Below are 27873 nucleotides of genomic sequence, written 5' to 3'. Positions count from 1 at the left end.
AATCTTGAAGCAAATGAAGGGTTGTTTGCTAATTTCCTATAGGGAAGCTATAATGGGAAACCTAAATACCATTGGGCAGCATGGAACAAGCTTTGTTACCCCAAGGAGAAAGGAGGAATTGGAGTAAGGTCACTACATGACATAGCAAAAAGCTTTGAAGCTAAACTATAGTGGCAGTTTAGAACCAAAGACAACATATCGACTCAATTCATGAAGGCTAAATACTCTAAGAGACTGTATGGCTAGAAAATGGAGCTACAAACATTCACATACTTGGAAAAGACTATGGAAGATCAAGGATAAGGTGGATCATAATATTCTATGGAGGATTAATAATGGAAATTGCAATTTCTGGTGGGATAGCTGGAATAGGGAGACTAAGTCAATTTGTAGAGGCATCAACTTCCATCAAATCTAGAGTGTCAGAATTTTTTGACAATGGGCAATGGAATATGATCAAGATTAGAAAATGTATCCCCTATAACATTGCTAATCTAATCCAAGAAATCCCAATTGAGATTGCTTTGGGAGATGATCATCCAAACTGGATTGCTAACAATGATGGGGGATTCAATTGCAAATCAGCATGGGAGATTATTAGGAAAAAACAAATCACATCTTTGAGCAATAAAATGACATGGCACAAATAAATTCCATTCAAAACCTCCTTCCTATGGAAGCTTTTGAGACACACTGTGGCAGTGGATATCAACTTAACCAAGTTCAAAGTGCACCTGCCTTCAAGATGCTCCTGTTGTATCAACTCTGAGCAGGAAGATGAAGAACACTTATTCTTCAAAGGTAAGATAGCTCAGGATATATGGAAGTACTATAACAATATTTTTGGAATTTTGTAAGTAAATGGCTGTTTTAGGCAGCAAATTTTTTCTTGGTGGATGACAAAATCTAAAAATCCAATACAGAAGATGTTGTTTTAAATTTTACCAGCTATCACTTCTTGGCAGATCTGGAAAGCAAGATGCAAGCAAAGATATGAGAAAAAAAGGATGAACTTAATTAACATCAAGTGCAACATCAATGCACAAGTGTTACACCTCGGAAAAATTTTCCGTTGGTACGTAAGTGAACGAACTAGTGATAAGTATAAGTGCATGATGTCCATGACAAGAAACGACGTTTGATGACCTTAGGCGAGATTTCGAAGGTATCCGATGTGAGATGAGAAAGTTGGCTAAATTAAGATGAGATATAAGGTGAGCAATGCATGTGCATGGACGTAGGTGATTAAAATGAGAAGTCTAAGAAATATGGGAAGTTGCAGAATTGCAACTGCCCAGTGGTCGTAAAGTGCTAGGACGGACCGTAAACTGGTATACGGTCCGTAAACTAGCAGGTCGTAAACTGCCATGCAAGGCTTCAACTTTCTGTCAGTCGAGAAATGGTAAAATACGACCTGGAGGACGGACCGTAAAGTGATTTACGGCCCGTAAACCATGGTCGTAAATCACCATGCAAGCAGCCAAAGCTTCTGGTTCTGGAAATGGTTAAAGACGATCGCGAGGGACGGTCCGTAAACTGCAATACGGGCCGTAAACCATGATGGACGACCACTGTTCACCTCAGCACAGATTTTGCAAGTCATTAAATAAAGGGACCAACACTTGTTTTATTTCATTACAACATTACACCACTTCTCTCTAAAACCTCTCTCTACATTTATTATACAAGTTTTTAAGGATATTTGAGGATCAACAACATAAAACAAGGTGAATCACGAGTAAGAACATCTTCAAAGATCATCTAGGTCAAGAAATTCAAATGGAGAAAAACTAGGGTTTTGCTCAAAGTGGAGTATTATTAACCAAAGCTTGTTCCTACAACTTCTAAGGTAAGATTCATGATTTTTACATGATGTTTAAGGTATTGAAGAGTTGAAATACATGGATTGTAGAAAATATGGTCAAGTACGTCATGAATGATGAATAGTGACATTTTGAGGAATAGTTTGAATTGAATCATGAATGTTGTTGTGTTGTGATATGAATGTATTATAAATGGTACTAAGATCATGAACTAGACACTTTAGACGAATGGACGAAGTTGGATGTTATGACCATGAATATGGGTGAATTAGAGGCAAATTAAGGAATCTAGATAATGTGGATAATGTGAATGACTAATGGCCATTGTTATGATATTAATGAAGGTATAGACGCTAGCATTGGAAGGAAGCGTGCCAGTGTAGAATAGTCCGACGAAAAGGTATGTAAGGCTAACCCTTCTTTCATAAGGCATGGTTCCTTGGCCAAACTCTTAAATCTTCTATATGAGTATGTTGTATTCAAATGATTGACACTCCGAGCTCATAAGCTCACGATCCTCGATACGTGCTACGATTGTACTACGCACCCCATATGATGAGTAAGCATAAGATATAGATGAAGCGAAAATGATGATGATAGTGATGACGATGATAATAATAATGATGCTAAAGGTGCCTACGGGCTATTATACTTACATGTGCCTATGAAGGGCTATAATGACACCCCGAGCTTATAACGCCGGGTAGGATATATGTATATGAATATGTATAAAGTATGTATACGATTACGAAACGCGTGCACACCTCTGCAGATGGTACAGATAACCCTGAAGCCTTAGTAGGGCCAGGTATGAGTAACCTTGAGCCTTGGTTGGCCAAGTATGTATGAAACACCGATCCTATGAGGTCGGGTATGCTATGTAAATGATATGTATATGAAATGACTATATATATAATATGAATATAAATGTCATAAGATTATGTATAAGAATACGAATAAGGACATGTATACGAATATGAGCGCAAGTATGGTACGAGTACTATTATGGAATACGGATGATGACGTAGGTGTACAAATACGTATGAAAAATGAAAAGTCCTACGAAAGGCAGGTAAGTGCTATGACGATGATATTATTGTCTCCCCCTCCTATGCTATTTCATATGTTGTTCATGATGCTTATTTATTGATGTTGCTCATGCTTTACATACTCAGTACATTCTTCGTACTGACGTCCTTTTGTTTGTGGACGCTGCGTCATGCCCGCAGGTGCACAGGGAGACAGACTTGATCCATAGCTGCCTATTCGGAGATTACATAGAGAGCTCCATTTCCTTTGGAGCCATATTGATACGTTGGTATTTTACCAACTTATCTCTTCTTTAATCTTATATTTTTGCTATGTTTGCTTGAGAAAATAGTGCATTTAATATCATTTACATCTATTTTATAGGTTTATGTGATTTAGAAGTGATCGGAAGAAACCAAGTGAAAATAAAGTCAAAAAGAGGTCAAATTGGACAAAACTGCACAGTTTTGCAAAACTGCACAGTTTTGCAAAAACGGGACAGATTTGCAAAAAACGGGCAGAACTGCAAAAACGAAAATCTGGGGCATATTTTATCATTTTTTGGACTTGGAAAAACGGGGAAACATAAAAGGAAGACTAGGGGGCAAAACATTTTCATCTTTTGGCAGTTTTCACAAGTTTGGAGGCTAGGGTTTCATCACCAACAACTTGGAAGAGAAGATTTGGAGACACCAATGAGAAATTCTTTACCCATTTCTTCTACTCTTGCTATGTATTGAATATTTATGTGTGTAGTATTTCATTTCAATACTTGAATCTCGTTTATGGAAATATTCTTGATTAAAGTTTGGATTGAATCTCTTGTTTTGCTTATGTGTTGAATGATTTTATTCCTAATGAAGTGAGTTATTGTTTCTTTAATTAATCTCATTTTGAATGATTCTTAAGGGAGTAGCTAACCCTAAGACTTGCCCATTTATTTCGGTTTAAACTTGGAAGAGGCAAACTCGGGATTGGAAAAGATTAATTAACAAGAATTTGGGGCGTTAACCCTCATCTAATGGAAATCGACCTAGGGATAGGCGACACCACTTGTAGTCATATTCGGGTGTTCTTAATGCTCCTAATTGCTTTAGAGATATTCAATTAGGTAGTCTAGTTAGTCTTCGGAAGAAGCTAATTTAGAGTCATTATCCGAGGCTAAGTAATATAAACTCACCATTATTTGTAAATCATGAAGTACATTGGATCGTTACTTGAGCGTAGTTTCCCTTGTATCCATGCTTGTGGCCATTGATCATTTTACTTGCTTTCTAGGTTAGTTTACATTTTTGCATTAGTTATAATTCTCTCAAAAACCCAAAATATTATCCATCGTTTGGCTTTAGCTATTATTGGTGAAAATTCCTACTTTTCCTAATCGCCTACATATTGTTCTCTGTGCGATTCGACCCCGACTCATAGTTGGCTAAATTATATTTGCATACGACCGTGCCCATTCTAATTAATAGGGTGGATTTGGACGTTATCAAAAATGGCGCCGTTGCCGGGGAACAATTTGGCGTATTTGGGTTAGTTTGGGATTTAAGCTAACTTGCTTTGGTCCAAACTTTCTTTGCTTTATAAAAAAAAAAAAAAAAAAAAAAAAACTGTCCAGTTTCTGAAAAACTGTCCAGATTTTGCTTCTGCAAAACTGTCCAGTTTCTGAAAAAACTGTCCAGATTTTGCTTCTGCAAAACTGTCCAGTTTTTGCTTTTGCTAAAAAAAAATGGCATCATATAATGAAAATTGGTTGGATGGTAGTTATTCATACTTTGATGACCCATGTCCATATTGTGAAGGACCTCACTTTTGGCAAGATTGTGAAAATGCTCCCGGGAGAGAGATGTGTGCACCGTCTCAATCCTATGATGGGAATATTTGTAATATATGTGGTGGTCAAAATGGACATTGGAGTGATTGTCCTAATTATTTTCCTTCCCCTCCCCCAAGTTGTTCTAATGAAAATACTAGTTGTGCTTTTGAGTTTGATAGGAACAATGATATGGCAAACGAAGGGCAAAGTACCGGATATGAAGGTGTCATGGAATTGCTCCAAGCATACTTTGACCGGGAAAGGGAGGAGGAGCGAGAACTCATCGGGCAATCCATTTTAGAAATGAACAAATCACTGGAGAATCAAAAAATTTCAATTTCCATGGATGTGCCTATTCCTCAAAATGAAGTAGTTGAAGAAGAGATTTCAAATTTACAAGATGAGCCTGAAAATTCTTGTGACCACAACAAGAGTTGTGAAATTGAAGAAGTGGTTCAACTTGAAGAAAATGAGCTAAGTCATAAAGAAGAAATCTCCAATTCTCGAAAAGAGGAAATTGAGAAAATGTTGAGTGGCATTATGGGGAGAAATGAAAAATATGGGAAAATTGTGACCAAATGGTGGGAAGTAGTTCAAAATAGAGATGATGAAGCTATCCAAAACATGGATTTCACCATGTTAGGATTTTTACAAGCTTTGGACGATTCTCACCATGAAGAAAAACTTGACAAAGTGGATATTGTGAGCCAAGATTGGCTAATGAATCAAGCTCAACATCTTGAAGTCTATGGGGATCACCGTGAAGGCTTTTCACGGATGATGGAAGAATATCTAAAAATGCATGTTGAGCAAAGTCAAGAAGTAGAGCTACTTGAAATTGCTATCCGAGAATTGAAGACCGAGTTGAATGCAAAAGTTGAAGCATGTGATGCTCAATATCAAAGGGTCATGGATTGTAATTTTGAGTTGGTTTCCAATGAAGAAGAGGTCAAGATTGATTTTCATGAGCTAATGATGTATTGCCTACCGACCAATCCAAAAATAATGCAAGATGCCAAAGTTGAAGAAATAATACTAGAGTTGCATAAAAAAGTTCATAAAATAGTTTTTGAAGACTCTAGTTCATTTTTGGGTGAGAATGTCAAAAGTCATGCAAGTTTGGAATTTGAGCGCATTGGACCACATTCTAACCATTTTTCAACATTGTGCTTGGTTGATGATATGGAAGTTGAACCAATCAAGTCAACGGAGATTTTTGGAGATGAAGAAGAAAGCGTTTTTATTTTGAAGTTTGCTATGCCAAGAAGACAAAATGGCATGCCTCACTTAAGGGCCAAGAAGTGCAAAATGCGACACCCGAGAGTTTGGCCTCTTTGCTTTCCTACCACCGCCTCATGAGCATCACCGGAATCTTGATTCAAAGTTGGGGTGCAAATTCATATCTTCCAAATGGAGGGAAAAGTGGTAAAAGGTAACCGTCGTGCCGCGACGTTAACTTAAGCGCTTGGTGGGAGGCAACCCATCGTTTTAAAAAATTTAAATCATTTTTGAAATTTGATTTTTTGGAATGTTTTTGCTTATGGTTTTTGACTAATCTGCAAAGTTTCAAAATTTTTGGAGTTGTTTTGAGCAGGTCGGATTTCCGGACAGCCCCAAACCAGTAGCTGCTGAAAATTGCAGAAACTGTCCAGTTTCTGCAAAACTGTCCAGTTTCTGAAAAACTGTCCAGTTTTTGCAAAACTGTCCAGTTTTTACTTGTGCAGTGAGGACACTGCAATATTTTTAGTTGGGGGTGGCATGTGGTAGCACGTTATATTTTGGTTATGCTTGATTGTGTGCCCTTGTCGGGCTTATTTTGTGACTGTTGGTGTGGCTGTGGATAAACGTTACAAATGGAACTTGCTCAAATTTTTGAAAATTTGGTTCTTTTTGCATGTTGTGGATTAGTCACTTTTGTTATTTTATTTCCGTTCTTAGTTAGGTAGTTTAGGAGTAAAAATGGTGTTGGGATGTGATTTTTTACCCCTTGGCTAATTTTTGGCTTGCTTGGTACCAACATATTTAAACCTTGGCATATGAATTCTTGAATTTTGAAAAAGAAAAATGATTGAAGGAAGGATTCTTGTTGGGACTTTTAGACTCAATTTTTGGCTCTTACTTTCACTAATTAGTCTCTTTAGGCTATAAGTGACTTTCTTTGAGTTCATTTGTTTCAATTGGATTTTGGATACATATTCTACTTGGATTATCATGTGCCATGTGTGGTGAGATTTTTGTGAGTTCTTTTACATTACTTGTGGTCTAGAACTTGCCCGGAATGTGTTTCAAGGCGAAATTCTAGGTTACACTTGGTTTGAAAAATGATGTTAGGCCTTCTTTGGATCGTTTTGCCTTAAATTTCCTACCCTTGCATATTTTCCCTAGTCAACCCCGTTTGAGCCTTTAACCTTTTCTTTGGCAACCATGTTACAAGCTTTAACCTTTTGTTCTTCATTGATCCATCTTTTGGTACCCTACCTCCTTAAGTGCGTTGAAAGTGCAAACGTTGGCTAAAAGCCTAAGTTTGAGGGTGATAGTTGGAAAAAGTTGTGATGTGGGAGTTACTTTAAGGTGAAAGAAAAAAATGAAGTAGTAGAAAAAAAAATTGGAAACTTCCTTGTTATTTTGAAAAAGAAAAAAATAAAAATAAAGAAGGAATAATAAAGAGTTGTGAATAAAGGGAAGACTAGTTGGCGAAATGAAAAATGAAAAAAATGGTGGAAAAGCTTGAAAGGAAGTGTGTTTTGATTGTTGAAAATTGTAGTGCTTAGGGAGGTTTTTGAGTCACTATTTCCAAATTATGTCCTACCTTAACTAAAAGCCTACATTACAACCCTTTAAGTCCTAATTGATTTTGAACCAAGTGTGTCTATATTAGTGGAGAAATACATGAAGGGCAAGCTTATGGTACTACTTGTGCAATTGAACATCTTTGTGAGAGAAGAGAGTTAATTCTTTCTATTTAATATCCCATTTGTGTTTTGAATTACATTTTCTAAGTGTGGGATTCTCTCTTGAGTGTGAGGGCACATGAGAATTTAAGTTGTGAAATTGTTTTATTTTCCAATTGAGAGAAATGAACAAAAGAAAGTTGTTTTGTGGTAAGGAGACAAATTTTGAAGCTTTAGTGTCATGACTTGATTGCTACTTTGATTAACTTGGTGTTTGAGCACTTGAAAGGAAAATGAAGTTTTTAAGAAGAAGTTGGTGATTCATATGTTTTGAATTAATTGTTGGTACCAATCAAAGTTACGTTTTTGTGCTTAAAGTAGACTTTTTAACTTGGTATGATGTTGGTGCACTATTGAGTCGATTTCTTCGAAAGAGATTGTATGTTTTGAATTGCTTGAGGACAAGCAATAGTTTAAGTTTGGGGGTTTGATAAGTTGGTATTTTACCAACTTATCTCTTCTTTAATCTTATATTTTTGCTATGTTTGCTTGAGAAAATAGTGCATTTAATATCATTTACATCTATTTTACAGGTTTATGTGATTTAGAAGTGATCGGAAGAAACCAAGTGAAAATAAAGTCAAAAAGAGGTCAAATTGGACAAAACTGCACAGTTTTGCAAAAAATGGGCAGAACTGCAAAAACGAAAATCTGGGGCATATTTTGTCATTGTTTGGACTTGGAAAAATGGGGAAACATAAAAGGAAGACTAGGGGGCAAAACATTTTCATCTTTTGGCAGTTTTCACAAGTTTGGAGGCTAGGGTTTCATCACCAACACCTTGGAAGAGAAGATTTGGAGACACCAATGAGAAATTCTTTACCCATTTCTTCTACTCTTGCTATGTATTGAATATTTATGTGTGTAGTATTTCATTTCAATACTTGAATCTCGTTTATGGAAATATTCTTGATTAAAGTTTGGATTGAATCTCTTGTTTTGCTTATGTGTTGAATGATTTTATTCCTAATGAAGTGAGTTATTGTTTCTTTAATTAATCTCATTTTGAATGATTCTTAAGGGAGTAGCTAACCCTAAGACTTGCCCATTTATTTCGGTTTAAACTTGGAAGAGGCAAACTCGGGATTGGAAAAGATTAATTAACAAGAATTTGGGGCGTTAACCCTCATCTAATGGAAATCGACCTAGGGATAGGCGACACCACTTGTAGCCATATTCGGGTGTTCTTAATGCTCCTAATTGCTTTAGAGATATTCAATTAGGTAGTCTAGTTAGTCTTCGGAAGAAGCTAATTTAGAGTCATTATCCGAGGCTAAGTAATATAAACTCACCATTATTTGTAAATCATGAAGTACATTGGATCATTACTTGAGCGTAGTTTCCCTTGTATCCATGCTTGTGGCCATTGATCATTTTACTTGCTTTCTAGGTTAGTTTACATTTTTGCATTAGTTATAATTCTCTCAAAAACCCAAAATATTATCCATCGTTTGGCTTTAGCTATTATTGGTGAAAATTCCTACTTTTCCTAATCGCCTACATATTGTTCTCTGTGGGATTCGACCCCGACTCATAGTTGGCTAAATTATATTTGCATACGACCGTGCCCATTCTAATTAATAGGGTGGATTTGGACGTTATCACATATCTTTTGGGTACTTATTCTTTTGTGTATATAATTATGGGCATAGCGGGGTCCTGTCCCGCTAATGTGATATGTTATATTCTTAGAGGCTCGTAGACAAGTGTGTGTGTGGGTAGATGCGTTTGGCCTTGTCGGCCTATGTTTTGTATATCATTTTGTCGGCCACGTTGGCCCATGTACATTGATGTGGCATAGATGCCTATGATGATATAAATGTGTTGTTGTCCAAATGGGACTAGTTGACGAATGAATGGAAATGCATGTATAATTATGTGGCTCACCTAGATGTAAGCATAAGAGTAAGCTAAGAGGGTGCCCGGGTGGGCTAGCACCGGGTGTTCATCGCGGCCCCGAGTCGGGTCGTGACAACAAGTGGTGATGACTGCTCACAAACAGTTTAACGGGATTAATCCTTTCATGAAAGGAGAAGATCTTTATCAGATGATGGATCAAGCTACATACCAGATCAAGCATATACATGTCATATGGAAGAGACCTAAGGCTGATTTTGTCAAATAGAACTCTAATGGTTGTGCAAAAGGTAATCCGGGACCTAGTGGTGCTGGAGGCATTATAAGAGACAATCAGGGAAAATTAGTTGCTGTTTATGGAAAGTTTCTTGGTCATATTACTAACAATATGGCAGAAGTCGTAGTTGTTGAGATTGGTATTGAATGGTGCAGAGATAATGGTTACAGGAAAGTAGAGATAGAGGTTGATTCCAACTCCTAGTAGAATGGCTGCAGAATATCTCTAAGGTTCCTTGGAATGATTGGAATTCAATCAAAAAATCCAAGAGTTTGCTAGATCAAATGGAGGATTGGAACATTAAGCACTGTTTTAGGGAAGGAAATAAGGTTGTGGATGGACTGGCAAATTGGGGATTGAGATGCAATGACATAACTTGAATTAATCAATATCATCTACTGCCTAAAGAGATTAGAGGTGCAATTCTCATGGATAAAATGAACTTTCCTTCTTTTAGGATGAAAAGAATTAAGAACTCCTTTTCTCTGAATAGGAACATGTATAGAATTTATTCTTTTGATGTACCTTGAGAGGAATCCCCTCAAATTTTTTTGAAAGCTTAAGGTGAATCCTACTTGTCTCATAATTGGAGCCTGTTCCAATTAAGTAGGTGTAGGGAACATTGTTCCTCTGTTATGTAAATCATTTTTTAGTAGTGAAAGGCATCCACTCTTGGAAGTGGATGAGCTAAATAAAATAAAATAAAAAAGGTAGCTACATGTAGGGGTGGGGATAGTTTTTCGAATTTCGAATTTTTTAGATATTTGGTTTGAATTTTTAGATTATGGATTGGACTTCAGATTTTATTTAAAAAATTTGGATTTCGGATTTAGCCCTTCGGGTTTTTAGATATCCGAAAATCTAAAATTTTTATACCTTATATTTAGCCCTACCCATATTATATGTGCTCAATACTAATTAGTCAAAGGTCCGATAGATTAGTACCCTACCCATTATAATATTAAGTTCAATATAGAATTTTCTACTGAATTAAATATAATATAGCTTGAAAAGTTGGAGTTTACTTCACTACTTAAAGAATAAGGCAACTTCCGATGAAACAAAGGGAATAATGTAGAATTGAACTACGTGACTTGATGCCTTTTGGTTTAGTGGTAACAACTCTTTGTTGAACCCACATATTTGGTTTCACATTATGTTATGACCTGCAATCTCGTAACCCAGGCACATGAATTTCATTCTTAAAGCATGCCTTAAAAGCTCAAAAGTCAAAACTGAAAATTCGAAATATCCAAACCGATTAATCCGAAATCGAACTTAAAAAATTCAATCCATCCGAGCTTATTCGGATTGAATTTGGATTGTAATTTCTTCAATCCGAAAATCGAAAATCCAAACCGAAATTTTCATATCCAATCCGATGACCGGAACGCTCACCCCTAGCTACATGAAGGATTCACAGCCTTTATCTTAATCCTGCTAAATTGGAACGTCACCTAATTTTTAGCTGAGGATCATTTAAGATTAGATCAAATATGTTCTAATTAAACTTGTATTTGTATAAAAAAATATTGACACATTAATCAAATATCTTTCTAGCACGTTCTCTTTGTTATTTCAATAAGACTGCAACTATTGTAGCTACACAAGATCATAATAATAAGATAACATTGCAACGGTAAAGATCATTATTATTCGTCTCCTTCACATGATTTGTTACTTTGTTTATTCTAGGTATTTTTTTTTAATTCTTGTAAACGGGGAGCAGGGTACGTAGCTCCTGAGTATAAACGGGAAGAGTGTTTTAATATGTTTAAAAGATGAATATATCATGATTCTTTGGAAACTATAAGCTCCAAATTAGCATGATCAGTTCCCACAATTATTCCTATGCTCCCTTGACTACATCTTATTTATGGCAAAAGAAAGAACGGAAAGAAGAGAAATAAAACTACCTTTCGAGATAAGGCAAACGGGCGGGTCGGATTGGATATGGACAAGTCAAAAAAGAGTTAAACAAAAATGGATGAATTATCCGATCCCCTCATATTTAACATGGATAAAAAATGGTTAACGGGCGGATAATATGGATCATATCAATATTATCTGATTCATGGTTTCAGGAATTGTCAGGTGTTGGGTTTTGAACATTTTAATAATACAAATAAGGGCAAAGGTGCAAATATACCCCTCAACTTTGCGATTTAGACCTCTGTCGTTACAAAACGGTACAAATAAACCCCTGTCATTACAAAATGGTGCAAATATATCCCTACCGTTACAAAATGGTGCAAATATATCCCCGCCGTTACAAAATGGTGCAAATATACCCTTTTCGCTGACGAGATTTTTTTAAAAAATAAATCATTAGGTTATTTTTTAATTAAAAAAAAGCCACGTGACTTAAAAAAAAGTCTATCTAATTTTTTATTTTATTTTTACTACACATATTTTTTAAATCCACATGGTAATTTTGTTTCTGGTGTGCCAGGTCTGGTTCGTTGACTTAAAAAAAATAACTCTACCCATTTTTTTAAACAAACCAGACCCGACCCACCAAAAAAAAAATTACTATGTGGCTTTAGAAAAGTATGTCCACTAAAAAAAATGGGTAGACTTTTTATTTAAAGTCACGTGGCATTTTTGTTAATTAAAAAATAACCTTAATGATTTTTTAAATAAAATCCCGTCAGCGAAAAGTGTATATTTGCATCATTTAATAATGGCAGGGGTATATTTGCACCATTTTGTAACAGTAGGGGTATATATACAACACTTTTACAACGAGGAGTATATCTGCTCTAAATCACAAAGTTGAGGAATATATTTGCACCTTTACCCTACAAATCTATATATAATATAAAGCTAAGCATAAACAAGGTGATGTGGCACCTCTCTATGGCTAGCATTCTTATTTATCTTTTTTCTCCTTTTTTTACATTTTTTGGTTCATTTTTGTACATAATCTACTAAGTAAATGGACTAATAAAAGCTTCATAAAATTATTGAAATCATACCCACATAGCAAATAACCAAGGCTATCATAAATCTTTGCAATAAATCCAATTTACCGTTTGGATAAATCAGCCCACGTAGGAGCAATAAAACCCACGTATAGGAGCACTATAACATGACCGTAATGGCAATTAAATTACTATTGATGCATTACATAAATTTTGCATATTGCAAGTGCTATATGTATATCTATATTCAACAACACACTTATAGGAATAAACTGCAATTTAGATGAACATAAATTTTCTACTCTCTTCCTTTTCTTGTAGAACAAACTTTCTTTCAATTGAAGATGTTGTTTCAATATATTTCAATTGACAATCGGTTTTGATATGAAAATAGCAGTATGAGGTTTAAAGAGACCTTAATCAACTACACAAATCATCCGGCTTACAAATTTTGCAAAAGGATTGAGAGTATAAGATGCTACAACAATTTGGAAATCATTCTTTGATTTCTTATTCCTTCTTGAGCATCGGATATTGTAAATTAATATTTTTTATTTCATGAGACTCTATCTAAAGTTGTCCTTTCATTTTATATTTGAAGTAGCAATGTCGTTATATTTACTACAGTATTATTCACGCTTTAATTTGACTTGAAGAAGAAGAAGGCTCTTGAATGGGGATCAGCTTGTGGTAGTGGATATCGACAAGAACTCAAAAAGAAATTATGTATTAATTTCAATTTTTTTCTTCTATTTTTAATGATTAAGGTCGTAACAATGATGTGAGTATTGTATTATTTTCTTCTTTATATATCTTTTCCGTATGTTCTCTTTGTGATTCCTCTTTAGCTTGATTTGTATATGAATTTTTTTATTATCGTAAGTGTATAATTTTTTTTGGTTCAAAATAATTACTTATGATTTTTTTGGAATGCTGCTAACTACTAACTAAATTTTTCCTCTATGGAATCAATTGTACATCAGCGTATTTATATAGAAATGGCCAAGTGAGTGATTTTTTTTCCCTATTTTACATTCTTTTTATGTAAGGAGAAACTTTCGAAAAATATTTAAGAACCTTGACTTAGATATATATATATATTAAACATATATTATTACATAAGAACATTATTATTTATATAAAAAAGGATATATTTTTCTTCAAACTTTAAGAAAGATAATTGATTAATATCAACTTTAAAAATATAATCCATTTTTATAAAAGCCGGGCATTTGTATGCTTTTATAGACAACTTTTAAGACATAATAGCTCTTAAAGCATGAAAATTGTCACCAAATTACTGAAAGCGCTTTATATTTCCGATTTAGCTAATATAAACAAATTATATTATCTATATATTATAAATACCTCTTCTATCTGTATTATATATAATAAATCATCGGTGTTTTTTATCACTGTGCGAAGCGCGGACAAATTCACTAGTAATTATAATAGAGTGACTCCTAATAAAGTACCTTGTTACGTTGCCTTTCACATTTTGTGATAGTGGAATTTTGCCTTTACTCCTACACGTTAGTAGCCATTAAAAGCCAGATCGTGGCCTTAACTTTCCCTCCTAACACTATCTCATTATTCAATTCATATGAGTTATGATAGGATGTGGCAATTATTTCTCTTGTAACTCTCATAACCTCCTACCCTTTACTACTCCATATTCTCTCAATTGATTACTCCACTCTCTCACTACTCATCGAATTCACCCCAAGGATGAATTTCTTTACCTATTAATAGAAGTCATTCTTAACTTTTGGTGGGTAGAGAAAAATATAGAGTGTATGAAAAAGTGAGTTAAATGAGAGAGTTTTATTTAGTTGAAGGAAGGTGTTCTTATGACGGAGCTTTGGACTCTTCAACTAATCCGGAGTTCTTTGAGTCACACGACATTGTCGGGCTGTGTACCCTGGAGGGGGAAAAATCAGAGTTATACTGCAGGACCGGTGAAGATTACGCCGCAGTGAGCTTGAATCTCCTTAAAGAAGGCGAGATATCCGCACTCCAGCCTGAAGAATATTTATTTATATTTTTATTCATGTTGTTCGTTTTATTTTCAATTGTAATTTGTGGTATATTCACCAATATCAGGTAGAACACAAGCTAAAAGACAAAATAATTAAGCTCTATATTTTTCAAGAACTCATGAAAAATAACAACCAGACAAACTACTATTGATGATGCAGAAAAGGGCCAATGCCTCCGGACAATCTCAAACGGTCTAAATACATCATTCAGCCTTCATCCACCCATGTTGCTACCCCTCCACTCACCTTTTGGCTCATTTTTGCATTTAAAACTAACAGACCTCTTATTTATTAATTTTTAATTTTTTTTCTTATCTTTTTGTTTTTAAAGTGACAATTAAGGTTGATCTGTCTTTTGCTCAAGTATAATTATTATTTATTACGTGTCATATTCTTATTAAGGGAAATTAAAATATTTTTTCTTTAATTAAATCCGCCCCTACACAACATACTCAGCTTTATCATAAAACATAAAAATTACTTTATTTGTGGGTTTACAGAACCTTGACAGAAATTACCACATGGATCTTCCCATTGAGGGCTCTCACAATTGACCATTCCATTTTGCCTAAAGTTTAATTTCTCCATCAACGGCTTAAAATTTGAAATATTTTAATAATTCTTCCACGTCATGGTACCTTCGTTTGTTCATTTTGACAACAAGAGACAAGCATGCGCCACGTTAGTAATGTCACGCGTTTTTTCTACTAGAATAATTTGGCAAAAAATCAATTTTTAAAATTAAATTACTAATCAAATTGGATGGTCCATCTTCACACAAAAAAAGGCTTACGTTAGTAATGATCCATCTTCTAGAATCTTGTGGACAATTTACTTCGTCACGTAGACGGTATTTTTCTTTAAAGGAAAGTTTTTTCCATCTCCGTTAAAAATGAAAAAATGTTGACGGTCCCTCATTTGATGAAAACAATAAGATAAAATTAATTTGGGTGACTCACACTAACAAAAAACAAAATAATTTCTTTCGTACAGTGTAGTATCCTTAAGTATAAAGCTTTTAAATTTACATAGTAATATTATACCTATTATTAATATTAGTAAGGATTAATTCAAGCTAATAAGATGTTAGTCATGCATTGCAATACAATTCATTGGAAGTTGTTGTATAAAATTTTATTTACTAATATGAAAATGTGAGTAGTTTAATTCAAAATTCTAAAATATTTCTATAAAAAAGTAGACAATTTTTCTTTCTTTGTTTACTATAAAGATTTTTTACTTTTTATATTTTTTTCCTTGCAAACTATATAAAAAATTCACTATCAATTAAAAAACTCGAGGTCTCAAAATTTTGGGCCATTGAGCAACCCCTGATTAACTAATTTAAGTCTCTACACACACACAAAAAAAAAAAAGGGTTCAAACGTTGTTCATTTATTAATTTCTCTCCTGCCTTGAGCGACACAACAAAATGGACATGCATATGACTTCATATATTTTGGACTTGGGATAATGTGTTACATTCGTGGACAAAACAATAACGGGCATTTGATCCCTACAAGTAGCTAGGGAGTAACAAAGAAAATCGACAAACCGCATAAAATTGACAATCTGAGTCAAATCGAGAAAAAAAATCCGACTAGTGATTTTGTTTCATTTATTTGTAATGTAATTTATAAATGTTTTTAGGTGGAAAGGAAGCCTAATAGTGGTGACTAGCTAAATGAAAACTATTCGTTGCAATGTGTACCCCGAGTGTTATGTTCATGAATGACCCTGCTGGACCAAAAAGCCACACATAGTTCAGGAATAAAGGGAAAATAATAATTGGGAATTCTCTTTGGGAAAAAGGTGATGAATTTTTTTTCACCGGCCAAAATTAAAAATACGCAAGCCCTGATGATGTCATCATAATGATATCAGCTACAAGGGAAAATAAAAGTCTCTTTGAGATCGTATGATTTCTATGATCCATATTTGTCTAGGGCAAGAAAAAATATTAAGATTACCGGATCGAATAAACACAGCGAAAGAGATCATAAGCATAAAATAGTTGAGAATTAGTTGAGTTTAGGTTCAATGCATTGATAATATAATAATTATTTTCTACTGCTAACTAGTAGCTACCTTAAGTACGCTAATAAGATCAATCACCATCTATATATTATAAAGTTTGATATACCTATTAGCAGAGAGAGGCAATATTGTCCTCCTAGAAGGCAGAGACAGATCTGACGTTTCAGTATTGGATTCGTATGAACTTGATATTTTCGAGATGAAATTATAGATATTTATATATATATAAATTCATTAAACTTGCATTAAATATTAATTTTTATAATTTTAAACATAAAATGAGTTCAATAGATAAGAAAAACTTTAAAAGTTAATTTCGTCAAATTTAAATTCTAAATCTTCTTGATCCTACTGCATGCACTGGGTAAAAAGAGAACATATGCCTTTCCTAGTATACTCTTGGTGTTTGAAGATAAGTGGGAGCCGGGTAGGGCACGCTTTACAAGAATCTAACCCTAGCTAGGCCAGAGATTCTAAACATATATTGCTTCAAAATTTTAGGCAAAGTCACATGCCACTAGTACTGTATTTTAACTGCCTAGCGGAATCAAGAATTTAAATTAAGATTAAAAAAATTGTATACCAATGCAAGAAGATTCAATAACTTATATATATAAATCATTTTTACCTTATTTAAATAGTATAATTTTTTAACGACGGGGTTTAATTGAACTCCTTATACCTCTGCCTTAGGCCTTAAGTCTCCTTCTCGTCCACTTTCTAAATTTGTTATTCTTCTTTTTCTGTTAGTATTCTCAAATCTCAATATTGAACAAGTTCCAAACTTTTGAAGTCCTCGAATTTCAACATTACTTTTAATCATGAGTCCTTTCCATACAAGGGTCACACCAACACCATCTATAGTATGGACAGTTTTTGAAAAAAGAATCTCAAGAATATTTGAATAGAAAAGAGAGAGGTAGGAGGGAGATAAAATAAATTGGGATAGTGCACAAGGTGGCAAATTGTGGCTTCAGATTTTTTCTTTGTAGTGCTTCACTGCTTCTTACTCTAAAAAGTCACGTAGCTAGACTTGTTTGCTAAGTAGCTTTGTCCGATTTTTTTAATATTATAATACATGTAGAAATGTATATCTTCTAATCTAAAAATTTAAGTGGTAAAAAATAATACTTTTAATTAATTATACTATTATTTTTACGAACAATCAATTTTATGTATTTAATGTAACTCATATTATATTGAAAACCTCAAGCACATGAATAAAGATCACGATATACCAAATACATGCACCATTCAGTAATTCAAGTTTAAAATTCATATTACCAGATCTTTCGCATCCTTGGAGATAATCTAAGTAATTATATACGCGTTCTTTCTTTAAGAACTTAAGCTTTTAGACAATGAAATTTTGAAACAATTCAACGTCCGAACTTCATAAAACATTTTTCCATGCACTGTAATTTTAAGTTTCCATTTCTTTTGTCAGATGTAATCATTTTAATTTGGAGGTGTGTACCTTGGCCTTTGCTAAGCTAAGGTGAAGCTTGATATCTCTAGTACTGAAAGTTAGGGATACATGAATAATAATAAGAAAGAAATGCATGAACTAGCATCAGCATGATTCAGAGAGAAGAAAATAATTCATCCGCTTAATCCAAGAAATTACAAAGAGAAATTAATTCGAAAGGAAATGTGGAAGATAGCATATATCATTTGGCTACTAGAACAAATTTACATAGGAAACGTAAAACATATAAAGACAATATGTACAACCTGACATTTACATAGTACTGTAGTAGCAAATATTATAACACCCAAAAGACCCTTTAATTTCTTCCTAAATATTAAAAGGATCTTTAGTTCTCAAAACAAAACAAAACACCACAACACAAAAAACACCAACCCCAAAAAAAATATATATATATACAAAAGGCACAAAACACATAGTACTAAGCTAAGCCTGCCTAAGAAATCTTAAAACCCCATTTCGAAGCATATTGAACAAGGTCATTCATCTCATCTTCATTTATATATCCATCGCCATTTATATCTGCATGACGAAGGGCCCTTCCAGCTTTCCAACGACAAAAATGCAACCCCATCTCTTTAAAAGCTAATCTCAATTCTTGCTTGCTAAGTTTTCCATCTCTATTTTTATCATATCTCTTGAGTATACCTTTCACTTGCTCATCACTTAGTGGATGACTTACTCTTCTTCTAGGAGTAGTGAACCAAGGCATTTTTTTTGGCTATACTTTTTCTTTGTCTTCTTAGGATATATAAGTGGTGGTGGATGAATTTTCAGCAAGGGATGATTCATATATATAGTATACGGGTTCAATGGATAACAGATTAGGAATTTATTCCTTCTTCAACTATTTCCTCTTTTTAAACTAAAATTGAAATTTTATCAGTCCATAGAGATCATAAATTACTTGAAGAAACAACAATATCTTTCTTTTATCCCTTCCGGGTGATACGAAGAATAAAGAAATAGTTAATATATTAAAGATAATTACGTATTTACTTTAGGAGCTCCATCTTATTTTCCATTTAGGCTGAACCTAAACATGTGCTTGATAGATAATTGGCCATAATAAGGGATGTGTGGATTCTCAAGAAGAGAGGAGTGGTGGTCCAATAAAATCTTAATGGTGTTTCGTCTTAAAAAAAAAAACGAGTTCATAACAGTGGCGGATCCTGTGTGTTAGCCAGAGGCGTATGTAGCCTATAAGGTTGGGGTTCAACTGAACCCCAAACTTTGAACGCGGAGCCTAAATTTATGTGTAAAAAATTATTAAAATTGCAATAAGTAGTAGATATGAACCCCTAATTTAAAAAATATAATGGGTTCAATGCTAAAATTCTATAGATTGAACCCATAAAATTTAAATCCTGGATCCGCCTCTGGTGTTAGCGATCACTGGAACCCAATAGCCTTTTCTCATACGTTGTACACGTATTACTTTATCCATAGAATACCTAAAAATATTTGAGTATAAACCCAATGATTATTGTATATTAACTTGAAATCGCTGTAGAAACTCATAAACTTTAAATCGTGAATCCGCCTCTAGTTCAAAAGGCAGAATCTGCCTCATGATTGTAGGAGTATTTAACATAAAGTATATCAGTTAAAAAAAGGATTAAATTGTCTATCTAATGCTTTTCTTTCTCTTTTGTTGTTCTTTATCGATGCTTTATTAATTTTGAAGATCTTCAGTATCTTTGAACACATGCGCTTCGGGCCGATCAACTTGATCAAATTAAAGTGGCCGAACTAATTAAGAAGAGGAAACAAGTAAGAGAATTGTAGTTCAGGCTATGAATCAATATTATTACTCCCTTTTTTGGTGAAATCAACAGTGACCTATGTAATCTTAAGGGAGGGATTGTGCGTATAGGTTAGGTAAATGTAGATTCGGAAGAAACGTGATATGTAATTAATTTCAGTCCATTGAACAGAATAAGTTCTAGCTTGTCGACATAATTAATTATTAATAAACCACATATACCAAATGTTGAGCTACTCGATATTTCTCGAAACCTTTTTCTGTCGAAAATGTCGATAAGTTCTATCAAATTAAATTAAAGTAACTTCCTAGAGCTTTATAGGTGAACGAATTGACAACTCGATCGATCCATTTGATTGAAATTTCTAATTAAGAATCTTTTTGGACTCTTTTTCGTTGTAACTATTAAGTTTCTCTACTTTATATTTGTTTAATTTTGTTCCCGGCCGGTAGCTTGCTCGCAAAGCACTAAAATAAGGATTAATTTATTAAAGTGTACTGTGCTCCTTATATCGGAGTAACTTTATACTGTAGATGTAGAACTCAAAGCACTAAAAGATTATAAAGCAGTGCAACTTTTTAATTACTTCTTATCCACTTACCTTCTGAAGATTTCTACGTGTTTAACGCAGATTTTATCAATCTAATGATAAAGAAACCTCTTTATTATATAGCAGGAAACGGTAATTTTAGTCCTTATGTTATTGTATAATTTCTATTTTGATTCCGTGTTAGTGGACATAGCATATTTAACCTTGAATTAAATAAGGTGAGTGATTATGGTCCAAACTCTATCGGAACTTATCAAAACAAACGGGTTGTAACTGCTCAAAGGCCAAATTAGATATTTCTCATGTTTCAGCGCAAGACCCTTCAAGAAAAAAGAGGAGAGAAAAAACACTTGTTTGTCCTTTTACTAAGACCCTCGTACGACGAAACCCATTTTCAAATTTTCTCCTCGTACGGGCCTAACACTTTAGATTATAGTGCATCTATGTGTATGTAGTTATCTTTGAATAGTGATTATATATATATATATATTATGTTCAAAACACGATTAATATAACATTGTAGTTTGTGTTCCGTATCTAAAATTTTATTATATTAATGTTTGCTACGAATACAAAATCGGCAAATTTATTAATATTTTTTAAAAGAGAAGACTTGTTTAAAAGGAAACTATTTTTCTCTCTTTGAGATAAAACAATAGCAATATTTAAGCATCAGTTGATACTTTCAATTTTAATTCGATTAATTTAAAGATGTAAAATACTTATTATTTTTTATCAAATTTTGATTTGGATAATTCTAATTCAAATTATTAAATTAATTTTACATGTTTAAAACGAAACAAAGTAGAAATTGATTTTCTATTTAAACGAAGAAATACTATTTTTTAATTTTTGGTAAATATTCTCGGTTTAGCTCATTTTACTTGTCATGTTGCCTTTTGCATGGGTTTTTAAGAAAACGTCGATTAGAATTATAATTTGATTAATTTACCTTATTCATTATTTGATCTCCATTTGATATATTTTTTTTTTACGACATTAATCTCTTTTCACATTTATTAGAGTAATAATAAAAATAAAAAGTAATTAAATTCTATCTTATTTTAAAATATAAATATTTTAAGTATATTTATTTTAGTGAACATAACAAATAAATGACATTGCGGAATAGCAAATACAACAGTTTAATATCTAGATTAGATCTCAGACTAATATAAAAAAAGAAAGAAAACTGTATGGTTTGACTACTTAACTTTTTGAAGAAAAGCAATTTCATTTGCTCCCACTAATGGATTGATACGCACATGACAATGAATCCATCATTATTGACTTAATGAGATACTCTGGAAATTACATGAATATTGTTTGATTTTTTAATATGGAGCGCACTTTTTTTTTTACATTATTTTTTTTTAATATGGGGTTCACTTTTTTTTTTTGATATTGCTTGATTTGTTAATACGGGGTCCATTTTTTTTACAGTGAGTTTGGAGATGGTGGGTTGCACCTTTTTTTTTTATATATATTGTTTAATGTTATTTAGTATGAGGTTCACCCTTTATGGGTGCACTTTTGTTTTTTTACATTATTAGTTTGTATTATTTTTATGCATATAATATATATACATATACTATGTTCAAAACACGATTAATATAACATTGTAGTTTGTGCTGCGTATCTAAAACTTTATTATATTAGTGTTTGCTACGAATACAAAGCCAGCACTTTTTTTTTAACATTATATTTTTTTTAATATGGGGTTCACTTTTTTTTTATATTGCTTGATTTTGATAATATAGGGTCCACTTTTTTTTTCCCATGAGTTTGGAGATGGTGAGTTCCACTTTTTTTTTCTTCCTTTTTTTTTATTGCTCGGTGTTATTTAGTATGGGGCCCACCTTTTTTTTAAGGGACAACAGACGACGAAGCATATAGTTTCTTCTTTTTTTGTTTTTATTTTTTATATTGCTTGGTGTTGTTTAGTATGGGGCCCACCCTTTTGGACATTATTAGTTTGCACTATTTTTATGCATATATATATATATATATATATATATATATATATACTATGTTCAAAACACGATTGATATAACATTGTAATTTGTGTTCCGTATCTAAAATTTTATTATATTAGTGTTTGCTACGAATACAAAGTCTGCACTTTTTTTTTTGACATTGTTTATTTTTTTAATATGGGATTCACTTTTTTATATACATATATATATATTGCTTGATTTTGTCAATATGGAATACTATGTTCAAAACACGATTAATATAATATTGTAGTTTGTGCTCCGTATTTAAAACTTTATTATATTAGTGTTTGCTACGAATACGCACGTGGCAATGAATCCATCATTATTGACTTAATGAGATACTTTGGAAATTACATGAATGTTGTTTGATTTTTTAATACGGGGTGCACTTTTGTTTTTTGACATTATTAATTTGCACCATTTTTATGCATATATATATTAGAATTATGGGGCCCACAATTATTTTTTGCACTTTTTTTTTGACATTGTTTGTTTTTTTAATATGAGATTCACTTTTTTTTTTATATATATATTGCTTGATTTTGTCAATATGGAATACTATGTTCAAAACACGATTAATATAACATTGTAGTTTATGCTCCGTATTTAAAATTTTATTATATTAGTGTTTGCTACGAATACGCACGTGGCAATGAATCCATCATTATTGACTTAATGAGATACTTTGAAAATTACATGAATATTGTTTGATTTTTTAATATGGGGTGCACTTTTTTTTTTACATTCTATTTTTTTAATATTAGTTGTTATTTAATATATATGAGGCCCACAATTTTTTTTAATTAAATTGGAACGGATATATATATATATATTAGAATTATGAGGCTCATAATTTTTTTTTATATTAGTTATTGTTTAATATATATGGGGCCTACATCTTTTTTTAATTAAAAATTGAAACGAACGACGAGAAAGTGAGCCCAACCGGCTCTTCTTAATAGTAAAAATGTGTTGCAAAAATAAAAATAATAAACCTTCCCTTCTCTCGTTGGTAACAGGAATTCAAAAAAATATATAAATTTTCTAAATCCTAAAATCCCCAGTAATTTAGATCTAATGTTAAATTCATAAACTGCATTAAAATAAATTTTCAAAACCACTGTTATTCTTATACAAAATAAAGCTCACTGTGGGATGCATTCCTATTCTTAATTCACATGAAAGCTTTTTCAAAGCACATGCAATCTCTGTTCTTAATATTTCAAATAAAAAAAGGTTACAACGAGAAATTTTCAGAAACAATAGAACGCTGATTTTGTTACATTCAATGCCATTTTCTATTTTTCTTCATATGGAATTCCCCGGTACTTCATCACTTTAAGTTGAAAACCAACAAGAAGGAGCTCAACTTTAAAAGAAAAATCAACACTGAAAGGCATGTCGTTAGGGGGGGAGAAGATAGATTAAATCAATAAAATCATCTAGAAAAATGCAACGGATTTACAGAAAATAAGAGTGAAAGCTGAACCTCGAATGGAACGCAAGATTGATAAGGGATAGAAAGAACCATAAAAGTCCTAGCTCGAAATATTAGGGAAAATTGAGCCGAGAACTCAAAAATCGAAGCAAAACTAAACTCACCTTATGAGGTCCAACATAAATTTTACAGTGATATCATATTCTAGGATTCATAAGTTTTAGCTTGAAGAGCTCTACATTCTAAGTGAGAAGCATCTGATAGAGAAAGGAGAAGCCATTGTCTTGAATGTGCTCTGCACTTTTGATTTTTTTTATTTTTTATTTTTTATCTTGGAATTGTTTATTAAAAAATTACAGCCACGTGGTATCAACATGTAATACCAATTCTATACAAGAAAGAATGTTGTTTCGTGTAATTTAAACTGGAGAAGTAAATTCCAAAAGCACCCTTGGTAGCAGTAATGATCTGTTTAGCTCTGTCAAGTCCCATTAGAAATTGGACCAAAGTCACTCAGCTTGTTTAATTCAATGTTAAATATGCTAAGTCTACTTACACACGGGGACCAAAATAGGAATTACGCAATAACATAGGGACTCAAATCACCATTTTCCCTATATAGTACTATACTAATTTAGTCATAACTCAAATTTCAAAAATCGGATTGTCAGGCACTCCACCCATAAGGACAACATGCACATCTTGTTCGGTCATATGCAGATTCAGGATTTGAACATTATAATAAGTTTGAAATTCTACCACAAGTCCACAACACTCTATTGACAAATAAAGAATTAATAGTGATCCAATAAAATAAAAGCATCTACGTCAACTCATACCCATTACAATTTCATTGAATTAACAAGAAGTCTCATAAAAAATAGAAAAACTTCTTTTTTTCGGGTTAGGTCAATAAAGTCATGAAATTCTTCGTTTTTTATTTTTTTTATAAAAAATGGATTTATTTGAACCAATACATGATTTTCTTTTGGTCTTTCTAGGATCGGGTCTTATATTAGGGGGTCTAGGGGTGATATTACTTCTCAATCCAATCTATTCTATCGAGTTTGAAATTCATTATTTATATTAAGCTTAGAGCTTAGTTACATTTTGAAGTAAGATCCCGCACAACTAGATTCAAATGAACCCGTAAATCATACTCCACGTCCGCCCTTCGTTCCCTACAATAACTCATCTCCACATATGTGTATACATTATACTAACTTAGGCTTAAGGCTTTCTTTTTGAATGAAGCAGAATAAGTTTCCCTAAAATTCCAGATTCATTTGGGCAATCATAGATGAATTAATTTATAGATGGATAATGAAGATGCTAGGACACGCCGACACTAGAAATATACACCGAAAGTTTCAAAGAATATGCAACAAAAAATAGAGCAATATCTCGCCAAGATACTTTATTATTTATGTTAATTTTTAAACACATTGGGTGTATTCGGTACGAAGGAAAATGTTTTCCTGAAAAATGTGTTTTCTTAGAAAATAAGTGGATTTCTACTTATTTTCTCATGTTCAGTTGGGTAGTGAAAAATAAGTGAATTTCTTAATTATTTTCTCATGTTCGGTTGGTTTGTAGAAAATATTTTTCGGAAAATACCACTCATGCCCCACCCCAACCCCACGACCCCATACCACACCAACCTTCCCATCAACGCCACCCCCATCACCCACCCCAAGCACCCACCCACCCTCCACCACCCACCCAATCAAATCCCACCCCACCCAACCACCACCCTCCAATGCATTTCATCTTCACCCACCCCTGCGCCACACAACCACCCACCCACCCCAGCCCCACGCCACCGCTCTATCCAACCCTCCCACCACCCAAATTAAATATGAGGCAGAAAATTAGGGAGGGGGTAAGGGCGTGCGGGGGGGGGGGGGGGGGTGTAGAAAATCAAAAAAGAAAAAAAATTCAAAACAATTTTGAAAAAATTAAATTTTTTGGAGGGGGTGGTGGGGTGTCGTAGAAAAGCAAAAAAAAAAATCAAAACTTTTTCTTTTTTAAAAAAAAATTAATTATTTTGAAGGGGGTGTTGGGGCTGGGTGGGGAGTCATTGAAAACCAAAATAAAAAAAAACTTTTCAAAACTTTTTTTTTTTTTAATTTGGAGGGGGTGGTGGGGTGTTGGGTCGGGGGGTGTCGTTGGGTTGGGTGTAAAAAACAAAAAAAAAAAAAGCTTTTTAAAATTCTTTTTTAAGAAAAAAAAAATTGGATGGGGAGGGGGAAGGGATAGGTGGTGTAGAATATCCAAAACAATTATGGTGGGGGGTGGGGATGGCGTGGATGGTGGGGTAGAGGGTGGCGTGGGTTGTGAGAGTTGTTGGGGTTTGGTGGTTGGCGGTGGGTTGGGTGGTGATTGGGTGGTTGGTGAAATGTCAATTGTGGATTTATTTTCTTACTTTGATTAGGGAAGTCAGTTTCTCTATTTTAAAGAACTTGTTTTCCAAAAGAAAATGTTTGCTAAGAATTTTAACCAAACAAACATGAGAAAATTGAAAATATTTTCCGTCGTACTGAACACACTCATTATCTCTGGTTTTTATACATTAATTTTGGTGTGCTTGTATATGAATTATCAATTAGCATGCGATTCTTTCCTAAAGACAAAATAGCATATCTAAATGCTTATTTTTATTTATTAAAAGAAACTTTTTAAGGATCATATATACACGTAATCTATAAAAATGAGCGTTGTTATTCAACAAAACAATATAATTAGTAGCACAAAGGAGCAATACATAAGAGTTCGGCAGTTTCAAACTTTTGCTTTTCTAAATATAATTTTTTATGAAGCATTTGTTGCCCAATAACACAATTTATTATAATGTAAAATACAATATATCTACATTACTAAGTAATATTACTTTAGCAATATATTCCTGTATGACCAACAAGGGTTATGGTGGAGTGATAACTGTTAAGTACTTCTTCATCCTTAATTAGAGGTCTCAAATTCGAGTTTCCTGAGTACAGAGTTGCCTTTGTTAGAGAGCGCTTTACCCCAATGTGGGATTTCCCTACTGGTAACGGACACCGGGTGGGAGGAAACCAAAAAAATATATATTCCTGCGCACGTGGCACTTGCAACTTCTTAAAAATACTAAAACGTATTTTAAAAGGAAAAGTAACAACTTGATAAGATTAGGTAATCGTGAAAGTCTTTATCTTTATCCTACTAAATTGGAAGATTACCTAAATTTCGGCTGAAGATTATCAGATTAAATATGTTCTTAATAAAAGAGTTTAAGAAAATAACAGTGCAATCACATACGTATATTTGCACTTCACTTTGCGGCAAAAGGATTCTGTTGCCAGCCGCGCAAGTATAGGTTGGAATCAAATCATATGTTTATAAGAGTGGATACCTCCACTGACAGCTTAAATAAATTTTTATATATTCAGTGCAATATTTTAATAAGCTCTATAAGCTAAGTTTACTTGCTTTATTTTCAATATTACAAATTTCATTGATTTTGGATAATCTCCTTCCATTATCTTTAAGATGACTTGATGACCGCGTAAGAAAAAACAATGTATTATCAATGAAAAAGAACCTTAAAACTAGATAAGAAATACTAGAGGCACAAAACAAAAATTAAGTAGCTACATGAAGGATTCGCGGCCTTTATCTTAATCCTGGAAAATTGGAACGTTACCTAATTTTTAGCTGAGGATCATTTAAGATAAGATCAAATATGTTCTAATTAATTAAACTTGCATTTGTAGAAATAAATATTGACAACATTAATCAAAGATCTTTCTTGCACGTTCTCTTTGTTATTTCAGTAAGACTGCAACTATTGTAGCTACACAAGATCATACTTCAATAAGATAACATTGCAACGGTAAAGCTA

At 33.2% G+C, this 27873-nt stretch overlaps 1 pseudogene; it reads left to right on the top strand.

Annotated features, from left to right (window-relative positions):
* Positions 1-335: 335 nt before the first annotated feature.
* LOC132629105 (serine carboxypeptidase-like 12) overlaps positions 336-27873 on the top strand; it is a 56607-nt pseudogene continuing 29069 nt past the window's right edge.

Source organism: Lycium barbarum, chromosome 2 (assembly GCF_019175385.1).
Source record: "Lycium barbarum isolate Lr01 chromosome 2, ASM1917538v2, whole genome shotgun sequence".
Taxonomy (NCBI): domain Eukaryota; kingdom Viridiplantae; phylum Streptophyta; class Magnoliopsida; order Solanales; family Solanaceae; genus Lycium; species Lycium barbarum.
The sequence above is the reverse complement of the archived record's forward strand: the minus strand, read 5'-3'. Positions and strand labels throughout refer to the sequence as shown.